This window comes from Haemorhous mexicanus, chromosome 4 (assembly GCF_027477595.1).
Source record: "Haemorhous mexicanus isolate bHaeMex1 chromosome 4, bHaeMex1.pri, whole genome shotgun sequence".
In the NCBI taxonomy this organism is placed as follows: Eukaryota; Metazoa; Chordata; class Aves; order Passeriformes; family Fringillidae; genus Haemorhous; species Haemorhous mexicanus.
The window spans coordinates 75,963,206-75,973,919 of record NC_082344.1 but is presented as its reverse complement, the minus strand read 5'-3'; the positions used below and the strand labels follow the sequence as shown (position 1 = coordinate 75,973,919).

General features: G+C 55.6%; 1 protein-coding gene and 1 long non-coding RNA gene across 2 annotated transcripts in view; both read left to right on the top strand.

The window, feature by feature from the left end:
- The first annotated feature begins 5,125 nt into the window (after positions 1 to 5,125).
- Positions 5,126 to 5,770, top strand: LOC132326835 (uncharacterized). Its single transcript, XR_009486344.1, has 2 exons — positions 5,126 to 5,267; positions 5,497 to 5,770. It is a non-coding gene; the product is annotated as an uncharacterized LOC132326835 (long non-coding RNA).
- Positions 5,771 to 9,236: 3,466 nt separating this feature from the next.
- ZNF638 (zinc finger protein 638) overlaps positions 9,237 to 10,714 on the top strand; it is a 42,730-nt gene continuing 41,252 nt past the window's right edge. The window contains exon 1 of the mRNA XM_059845528.1: positions 9,237 to 10,695. The gene's annotated coding sequence lies outside the window, so the exon portion shown is untranslated. The remainder of the gene's footprint in view (positions 10,696 to 10,714) is intronic.

The window sequence follows — 10,714 nt, the reverse complement described above, 5'->3', positions numbered from 1 at the left end:
GCCACCTCCAAGTGGGGCCCCCCGGCCCTGAACCCCCCAATGGGGAGCGCCCCAACGGGGGGGTCTCGGTGGCGCACCCGCAGTTTTGGGGTCACCGGGGGCATTCACCCAACCCCGCACCCCAATAACGGTGAGACCCGTTTTGGGGGGGTCCCATCCCTCCACCCCTCCTCCCCGGCTGCTCCAGCGCCGCCTCCCCGCCGTGACGATCCCGATCCCGATGATCCCAAAGATCCCGATGATCCCAAAGATCCCGATCCCAATCCCGCTCCCCGCGATGCCGGCGGGCGGCGGCGCCTCCTCCGCGCCCCCCCAAAATCGGGGTCCCCGGCCCCCCCCGACCCCCCTGGACCCCCTCGGACGGTGAGTGCCCCCCACCCCCCCCCGGGGGTCCCCCAAATCCCCCCCGCGCGGTTTGGGGCGGGTTTGGGGCTTTCCCAGCCTCACGTGGCACGGCCGGAGCCCGAATTTTGGGGGGACGCAGCCGCGCACCCCCGGATTTGGGACTGGGGAGGGGGGGACACCCCCGGGAGCACCCCCAGGGCAGAGAAGGGGGGACCCAAAATGTGTCCCCAGCCCTCGGTGTGACCCCAAACCCATTCCCTGCTCCGGGATGGGATTTTTGGGGTGGGGGGAGCAGTTCTGGGGTCTCCTGGAGGATTCCCTGAAGCCTCCGTGGGCGGTTTTGGGGTGCAGGGAGCAGTTTTGGGGTCTCCTGGGGGATTCCCTGGAGGCTTCATGCTCAGTTTGGGGGGGACCCCAGAAAAGGGGGACCCAAAATCCCAAAATGTCCTCTCACTCCTCGGTGTGACCCCAAACCCACTCCCCGCTCGGGGCTGCGATTCTTGGGGTGCGGGGAGCGGTTTTGGGGTCTCAGTCCCTCGGGGGACTCCCTGGAGACTCCGTGGGCAGTTTTGGGGTGCGGGGAGCAGTTTTGGGGTCTCCTGGGGGATTCACCCCTCGGTGTGACCCCAAACCCATTCCCCGCTCGGGGCTGGGATTTCTGGGGTGCGGGGAGCAGTTTTGGGGTCTCCGTGCCCCGGGGGATCCCCTGAAAGCTCCGTGGGCAGTTTTGGGGTGCGGGGAGCAGTTTTGGGGTCTCCTGAAGGATCCCCTGTAAGCTTCATGTGCAGTTTTGGGGTGCGGGGAGCAGTTTTGGGGTCTCCGTGCCCTGGGGGACTCCCTGTAGGCTCCATGTGCAGTTTTGGGGTCTCCTGAAGGATCCCCCGGAGGCTCCGTGGGCAGTTTTGGGGTGCGGGGAGCAGTTTTGGGGTCTCCTGAAGGATCCCCTGAAAGCTCCGTGGGCAGTTTTGGGGTGCAGGGAGCAGTTTTGGGGACTCTGTGCCCCGGGGGATCCCCTGTAGGCTCCATGTGCAGTTTTGGGGTCCCTGGGCAGTTTTGGGGTCACCCCGAGCTTTTGGGGTTTGTCCCCTCCCCAGACGCGGGTCCTGCCCTGGCCGGTGCCCCCAGTTTGGGGTGGGCTGTCCCCAGTGTCCCCAGCTGGATGGGGACAATTCCCTCCGGAGTTTGGGGACAAAGGGGGGGCCGCATGGAGGGCAGAGTCCCCAGATCTGTCCCCAAGGCCAGCGCCTGGACGGTGGCACGAGGGTCACCAGTGTCCCCAGAGCTATTTCTGTCCCCGTGCCCTCAGCGGGTGCTAATCCCGGGTCAGTCCCAAAAACAAGAGGGACAAACACGACAAAGTGTCCCCAACGAGCAGGAGGTGACAATCCCCGTTCTCATGTCGCCGTCATCAAGTCGGGCCACCCAGAACGCGACACCTCGGGGACAAGTGACCTCCCCCGCGGTGGCTGCTGGCTCCTTGTATGGTTGGGGACAGAGGTGTCACCAGACGGGACAAAAATAGCGCGGGGCCGGTCCGGGACAAGGGGGTGGGGACAAGGGGGTGGCACCTCGGGGGTTGGGGCGCGGGAGGTGCTGGGGACACTCCGGGGGGGCTGCGGTGGCACTGGGGGTGGCACGGGGTGTCCTCCTTGGGGACAGATGTCCTGGGGTGTTCGGGGTGTGACCCCATGGGGTGGGGGTGGCTGTGTCCCAAGTGCAGGCGGGATTTGTGGGGCGGGAGGGGACAGGAGGGGACAGGACAGTCCCGCAAGGTCCCCGAGGGCCACCGAGTGAGGCCGGGAATGTCACCGACACGCGGGCACGCGCCCGGCGATGACAGGGATGTCACACAGCGGCTGGGCTGGCACCGCACGTGGGCCCGGCCAGGGGACAGCGACAGCGGCTGGCTGTGCCCAGCAGTGACACGGGGCTGGCTGTCCTCTGTCCCCAGCAGTGACACGGGGCTGGCTGTCCCCTGTCCTGTCCCCAAACAGTGACACGGGGCTGGCTGTGCCCTGTCCCCAACACTGACACAGGGCTGGCTGTCCCCTGTTCCCAGCAGTGACACGGGGCTGGCTGTCCCCTGTCCTGTCCCCAGTGACACGGGGCTGGCTGTCCCCGCTCTGTCCCCAAACAGTGACACAGGGCTGGCTGTCCCCTGTCCTGTCCCCAGCAGTGACACAGGGCTGGCTGTCCCCGCTCTGTCCCCAAACAGTGACACGGGGCTGGCTGTCCCCTGTCCCCATCACTGACACGGGGCTGGCTGTCCCCTGTCCCCAGCAGTGACACGGGGCTGGCTGTCCCCGCTCTGTCCCCGCCCCGGCGCCGCTGTCGCGCAGCGCGGTCCCCGCGGGGCTGGTGGCCCCATCTGCTGTCACACCTTGGGGACAGCGCTGAGAGCACAGCGACCCCCGGGGCTGGCCCGGAGCCACCTGACGAGTTAATGACTTAATGACTTAATGACTTAATGAGTTAATTGCGGCCAGCAGCTGCCCGGAGCCTCCAGCGCCACCATTACCCCGAGGCCACCACAGGTCCCCAAGTGCCACCACCCCCCAGGGACGGGGACTCCGGCCTGGCGCGGGCAGCTGGGGCAGGGCTGGAAAAGCTTTTCCAGGAGGAGAATTCCCGATGTCCCAGCTGAGCCCCTCCTGCAGTTCCCAAACCCCAATTCCCACCCCACAGATCCCCTCCGGTCCTGTCCCAGCTTTTCCTGCTGATCCCAAAATTCCCCTCATTTCTGGCTGCATCCCGAAATTCTCCTCCTCACCCCCAAAATCCTGGTGGGATGGAGGATTTAGGGTGAGCTCCGGGCTCATCAGGTTTGGGATTTGCTCACATTTCCAGCTTTGGGGTTTTTTGGGGTTTACTTTGACCCCCCAGCATATCCAGGATGAGTAAAAACAATTTGGGATTTCTCAAAACCCCCGAAAGAGCAGAATTCCTTCTGCCCATCCTTTAATTTGAACATTTTCCATCATTCCTTCAATTCTTTAATTTAATTTCCTTAATTTAAAGCAACCAAAAGCAATTTCCCTGATTTTGGGGCTCACCCCAAAAGCTGCTTTGGGTTCACCACAGATTTTCCATCCCAAATCCTTTTCACCAGGAAGGATCCTCAGGCTGGAATTGGCAAAACAGCCCCAAATCCATGGAATTCAGCTGGGAATTTAGGAATTCTTCTTCTTGGTTTTTTTTTTTTTTTTTTTTTTTTTTGTTTGTTTTGTTTTTTTGGGTTTTTTTGGGAAAATCCAGTTCCAGGGAGTCACTTTGGCTGTGGGAACCCAAAATTCAGCTGGAGGTGTCTGCCAGGCTTCCAGGAGCCCCCAGATCCCCTCAGAATTCCCTGGAAATGGGGGGTGGGATGGGGCAGGGCTGGTGCCAGCCCTGCTGTGGGATTTGGGAATTTTAAGGGAATCATGGCAGCTTTCAAGGGGTTTCCTGTGGGTTCTTTGATTCCAGAGGCGTTCTTGTGGGACACAAGCCTGGATTTGGGGACAGTGACTCGCTGTGTCCCGAGGGACTGAACCCATTGGAAATTCCAGGGATTCCTGCTGCTGCTCCAAAGGGAATCCCACTGATCTGGGGTGGGAAGGGACCTTAAATCCCAACAATTCCACCCCATCCATGGGCAGGGACAGCTCCCACTGTCCCACGTGGATCCAACCTGGCCTTGGACACTGCCAGGGATCCAGGGGCTGGGAATTCCTGGGAATTCCAGCCCAGCCAGGAATTCCTTGCCAAGATCCCAGCCCAATCTCCCCTTTCCCAGTGGCAGCCATTCCCTGGCTCCTGTCCCTCTGTCCCTTGTCCCCAGTCCCTCTCCAGCTCTCCTGGAGCCCCTTTAAGGACTCTGAGCTTTCCCTGGATTTTCCCTTCTCCAGGGGAACATTCCAAGCTCTCCCAGCCTGGCTCCAGAATCCTGGAATGGTTTGGAAAGGACTTTAAATCCCAACAATTTTACCCCATCCGTGGGCAGGGACACTTCCCACTATCCCAGGTTGTTCCAATTCCTTTCCAACCTGACCTTGGAGATTCCAAGGATGGAGCATTCATCCCAAGAATCCTCACGGATGTCAGTGCCTCAGATGCCTCACGGTTTTCCCTGGAATTACTGGGGCTCCCACTGTCTCTCCATAGAGCCCAGAACACCTTGAGGGGAAATTTGGAATAAACCCTCATGGCTGGAGGAGCATTCCCGAAGCTCTCGCTGCTGCTGCTGAGGGATGCTGAAATGCAAACCCAACCTGAGGCTGGTATTTTTGTATTTAAGGCCAATTTTAACCCAAACCCACAATTGCCAACAGCCAGATCCCATTTTTAAGGTAAAAATGCTGAATGTATGGATTTAAAGGCCAGAATAAGGATGAAATGAAGGCTCTTAAGTGTCAATTGACGAGCAGACGAATGAAATAGCTCCCGGTCCCTCACGGACGGGCCGGGGTCAGCAGCAGGGCGTGAAGCAACGCAACGAGGAGACCACAAGGAGCAGTCTGCATAAGTGAGAGCAGAACACGCCGCGCGAATTACAAAAACAACCGCAGAAGCGCCAAAAGCGGCAACACCGCAACAAAAGCGACCGACAGAACGCCACGAACGCCACCGCCGCTCTGAGGGGGCGCGCGCCGCCGCCGACCTTTTATAGGAGGGCGGCTCCCAGCATGCCCCGCGGCGGGGGCCGGCTCCCCTTTGCACGCGGCGCGCACGCGCAGCTCCCCCCTCTCCCCTCTGCCCCCTCCCCCGCGAAGCCCTCGCTGTCCCCGCGCACGCGCAGAGCGCCCGGCGCGCCGTGTCCCTGCGGCCGCCGCTCCCGGGGCTCTCCCCGCTGCTTATAGGGGCTTCCTCCCGCTTTTCGAGGCTTTTTCCCGGCTCGTCCCGGCGGCGGGGGACGCGGGGAGAGCCGCGGCTGCGCGCCGGAGGAGGTAGGAGGCGAGCGGCGGCCGCCCCCCCCCCCCCCCCTCAGCGGTGAGGGCTGAGGGGGACGCGCGTAATGGCGGCTGGGGGGGGGGCGGCTGAGGGGCCCTCATGAGGAGCTACGGGTTGTGGGTGTTTATTGTTTATTTTTTTTAAATCCCTTCTCCTTTATTCCTTTATTTGTTAGCCCTTTTGTCGATAATATTTTATCCTTTTTCTTTCGGCACGCGGATAAAGCCGCCCCGTAGCCACCGACCTGCAGCGCAGCCGCCACCCCGCAAGGGATTCGCCACATTTTGTACCTGGCACGGATTTCAGTCTGGTTTTTAGACATTTCAGTCTCGGCTTTACGCGGTTTGAAGCGAGGGAAACGCTACCCTGGTCCTCCCTCCATTCCCTTGCACGACAAACAACGCTCAATGCCTTAATTTAATGCTTATTCAGACTTTTAAATACATAAATTCAGCATTTTAGATACAGGCTTTTAAATACATAAATTCAGCCGTTAAAATGATGGGATATGGATGTTGAGAGTTGTGGGGTTGGGTTAAAATTGGCCCTAAATGGAGCAGCACCAGCCTCAGGTTGGGTTTGCACCTCAGGACCTGGACGTGACCTCAGGCACCTCCTCGTGGTTTGGAGTTAAAAACGCGGATTTCCCTTTTTTTTTCTGCTTTGATACGGGAATAATTGTGCAGAATCGGGTAAAATACCCGAAGAAAAATGGTTTTTACGGAAGGCCAAGTGTTGTGGCTCAGTAGCATCACGTGGTTTGCACAACTTCCTCTTTGGGGGATTTAACCTTTTTTAAAATGCGATTTAGGCACAGTCTCCTTGGTTATTTTTAGTGTTATTTTAAATCAGAAATGTAGTGCGGGTTGCTATTTTAATTTTTTAAAAATCTCATTTTATAGGGTAATTTTTAAGAGCTTTTACATAAAACTTAATAGGTTTTTGACTCAGAACCCAACCAACCCCCCCCCCCCCCCCCAAAAAAATCTCATTCCTGCCCAGATTTGATGTTTAAATGTTGTTGGTTTGGGATTTTTTGCTCCTTTCTCTGCTGTGGGATCCTTCCCTGGACATCCAAAACCTTCAGTCAGCTGCTGGGAGGATCAGAGAGGGTGGATCTGACATGAGCTCATGGTTTTCTTTGGGATCAGACATTCCCCAGGGAAAAGGAGTATCCTGAATTTAATTTTTAAATTTTTTTCCCCCATTTAAATCTTCCCCTGGGTTGTGGGGATGGAAGGGACCAGCCCAGCTTCTTCCCCAAATTCTGCTGAAATGCAGGATATTTATCCAAGGGTGGGGTTTTCCAAAGGCTTCCAAAACCTGGATTCCTTCTCTTCCCTCTTTTCCTTCCCCAATTTGGGATCTGAGTTGATTTTGCTGCCAGACAAGGAGCTCATCTGGGTGTTTCCCTTTTATCTTTCACTCTTGAAGGTAAATAAAACCTGCTTTCCTACTTCCTTGCCAGCAGTTAAATATTCTTTGTGGAATTTGGGCTTTTTTTGGGGAATTTTAGGCAGGAATATCTGTGATAGTGTCAGGGACCTGTTGCTGGTGTTTAAATCGATTTATAAAATTCTGTGCTGCTCTGAAAGTGGAATTTGAGGAAGGTTCCTGGTGTTAAAATGCCTGATTTTGGTCCTGTTTCAGGAATTCCTGGTTGAAAGGCTTGTCCTGATTTTTATTTTTTTTTCTTTTGGTGTGTCTGGATAGAAACCTCCTGCTCCAAAGACTGGGAAGGGGCAGAATTTTGGGAATATTCCAGTAGATTCCATGGCTGGGATGGAGTGAACTTTTGCTGGGAGTTTTGTTTGGGATTTGGGAGCTGAGTTTGGCTTTCCCTGGGCTGGGAATGAGCCTGGAGTGGTGAAGGGATATTCCATAGCTGCCAAGTGTCCTTGTCCATAGGAAAACTGGGATAGAGGAGTGGGAAAATGGGACTTTGTCTTCCAGGATGGCACAGAGTGGGAGGAATAACTTCTCTTGGGGTTTGGGTCCCTTTTCCTCCATGGTTTTACCTCATCCCAGGAATTTTGTTTTTCAAGTGCTTCCTTTCCCATCCTGGTCCTTTTTTAGGATCTGCTTCCTTCAGGCTTTACAATTCCAGCTCAGCCTTTGTTTTCTCTTTTTCCTGGGAAATCCAAATTTCCAGGCTGGGATTTGTCCTCTTCCCGTTATCCAGGTGCTCCAGGACCATTCCCATTCTGCCTTCCTCTTCCTCCTCATCCTCCAGGACACATCCCAATCCCTTGTGTGTCCTGGTGTGGCTGGAACATTCCCAGTGATCCTGGCTCTTGGAATTCCAAATCCACTGATCCCAGCTGAGATCCTGCTGGATCTGGAGCTGGTAACCTGAATGTCCCCAGGGAGGATTTTGCTTGGAGCTGCTTTCACCTCTCAAATCCTGGGAATTTTTGCCTGAGCAGGCAGGTGGTCCTGCTGGAATGGCAGCCCACCTGGAATGTCAGCTCACCTGGAATGTCAGAATCTGGAATGCCAGCCCACCTGGATCTGTGGTGCTCTGCTGGATTTGGGCCATGCAGGAGGAGCTGGAAGATCCCAGGATGGAGGGATAGTATGGATAGACACCACGGATAACCTGGAAAATCCAGGGGCTCCTGCTGGAATTGGGATGTCCCCTCGAGGTGGGGTTGTGCTGGCAAGGGGAAGTCTGGAGGTGACAGTCCCAGAGATCCAGAGGGTGGTGAAGTGCCCAGAGCCATCCAGAATCATGGGAAAGAATTCCCAGATGCAGGAAAAGGGCTGGGAATGCCTTGCCCAAGTCCTGACCTCGATGAGAGAACGTCTGAGCTGCTGTGGATGAGGAATTCTCCGGAGGGAAGGACCATGGCACCCTCTGGATGCCATCCTGGTGTTGGGCAGCTCAGGAAGGAAGAGGAAAATCCAGGTTCTTCCAGAACATTCCAAGATTTTGGCATCCAACAAAGGAAGAGCCGGAAATCTCCAAAGGAGATCCAGATCTTGGGACTGGACATGGTCAGATCCATGGGGATGTGGTCAGTTCTGGAGAAGCTCTTGGAAAGGCACAGCAGCTTCCCAGGCATGGCTTTGGTTCCAGCTTTGTTCATCTGCTCTGGAGTTAGCACAGAGCCAGAAAATTCCATGTTATTTATAGGGACAAGTCAGGAAATTCTCCTTTTGGAATTTCCTTTTGGATGAACCTTCTGTATAATGGGAGAAATCTGCTTCTGCCTTCTCCTGGAGAAAAGGAGGCTCCAGAGGGACCTTGTGGCTCTCCACAACTCCCGGACAGGGAAGGGGATTTGGGATCTGATCCCAGGGAATAACGGGATAAGAGGGAACAGCCTCAGGGAGAGCCAGGGGAGGTTCAGGTTGGACATCAGCAGGAATTTCCTCCTGGAAAGGGTGGTCAGGCCTTGGAAGTGCCCAGGGAGCTTTGGAATGCCCATCCTTGGAGGTCTCCAAGGAATTCCTGGATGTGGCACCTGGTGCCAAGGTGGGCATCGGGCACAGCTTGGACTGGATGATCCCAAAGTTTTCCAGCCAGGATAATCCCAGGATTCTGTGCTGGTGCAGGTTCCTTGCACTTTTCCTCCGTGCAGGAATTCTTGCTCTGTGTTCTAATTCAGGCTCTGCAGACACCAGGGAGAATTTAAAATCCAGAACTTTCCATTTCTCCATGTGTATTGGGAAGCCTGGAAAAATGGAGGCAGGAAGTTGAGGGGAAAGCAAGGAAGGCGTCGTTCGGCTTTTGTGTTGTGCTCTGAAGTTCTGGGATTGCCGTTCCTAGGGATCAGCTGGGAATGTTCTCCTGGAGAAGGGAGAGCTCCAGGGAGAGCTCAGAGCCTAAAGGAGAGCTGGAGAGGGACTTGGGACATGAGGGATGGAGGGACAGGAGCCAGGGAATGGCTCCAGGTAGGAAAAGTGGAGATTGGGACCTTGGGAAGGAATTCCTGGCTGGGAGGGTGGGCAGGGGCTGGGCTGGAATTCCCAGAACAGCTGGGGCTGCCCCTGGATCCCTGGCAGTGCCCAAGGCCGGGCTGGACATGGAACAGTGGAAGTATCCCTGATCTGGGGGTGGGACTGGGTGGGATTTAAGCTCTTTTCCCACCCAAACCATTCCTGATTCCACCGGATTTCCGTTCAGTGTCACTGCAGCCCCAGCTCGGAGCTGGGTCCCTGCTGTGGTGTCCCTGTCCCAGCAGCGGCGCCTCCGAGGCTCCGACACTTCCCAAACAAAGCTGCCTGGAAGGGGAAGGTGAGGCTCTCCCTGATGTCTCCAGACCATTGTTTCCACCATCTTGGCATTTCCTTAGAAGCATTTCCAGCATTTCCTTTGGAAAGGTCACTCAGGAGCTCCTTGTCCGCAGCCCTTCCTAGAATCCCAGACTAGTTTGGGTGGGAAGGGACCTCAGATCCCATCCAATGCCACCCCCTACCATGGATGGGGACATTTTCCATAGACCAGGTTGCTCCAAGTCTTTCCAACCTGGATCCCATCCCTGAGGTTTGCAGAGGTGAGTTGTTATCCCCGATCCTGCTGCGGGAGCTTCCCTGCTCCCAGCTATCTGTGTGAGATGCAGCACCTGGAAATACCTGGAGAGGTAAAAACTCATCCTATGGGAATTCTGGGTTTTTCCCTCCTTCGGGAGGTTGCTGATCCGTGGAATTAAGGTTGGTGGTGTTTCAGATTTGCTCTGCTGATCCATTCGTGGTTGTCCTGGTGATGGGTGGCTTTGACAGTGTTCCTTCTCCAAGTGCTCCTCACAGGGATGGGCTCAGAGGGAATTTTTGTCCTCCAGTGCTGGGAATTCCGGAGAAAACGCAAACAGCGAGGCGGGAGGTGGCTCGGGGGAATGTTGGTTCACATTGGTTTGGAAATCTTCTGGAACAAACTTGGCTTCACATGCAGCTCCTGTTGAAATCCGATTTAATTTATGGAGGGAGGAGGAGTATTGGGTGAGAGGCCAGAATTTTGGGAATGCTTTCTGGTGAGAATCTGGTTATTGTTTGCTTGGAGAGGATTAATAGGATTCACTTTTTTTCCGAGCCCGAACAGTTTGTACTCGGTTCAAACTAAATAATTCCTCAAAAAACCTCACACCCAGATGGGAACAAACTCCGGGAATTGTGCTGGAAAATCCTCCTGTCCTGCACCTGTGTTTGGTCATTCCCTGTAAGGTTTATTCCTTGAGCTGTGATCTCAGTGTGAACCTCTGCTCATGGAAAAACATCCAGCTGGAGTCAACTTCCAGGAGCTTGGAAAACAAAACCCCGTGACGGCATCGGCGTTGGTGAGACGAGAACCTCGGCACCGCAGGAACTCAGCGCGGAGCTTCGGGAACGGCCGGGAAAACTCCTGGAAAACCTCGTGTGTGACTGCAAGAAGAGTCCAGTTCCAGGAGGCAACAGATGGACAAGGGGGAAATGAGGAATTCCCGGGTTTGGAGTTTTCCTGCTT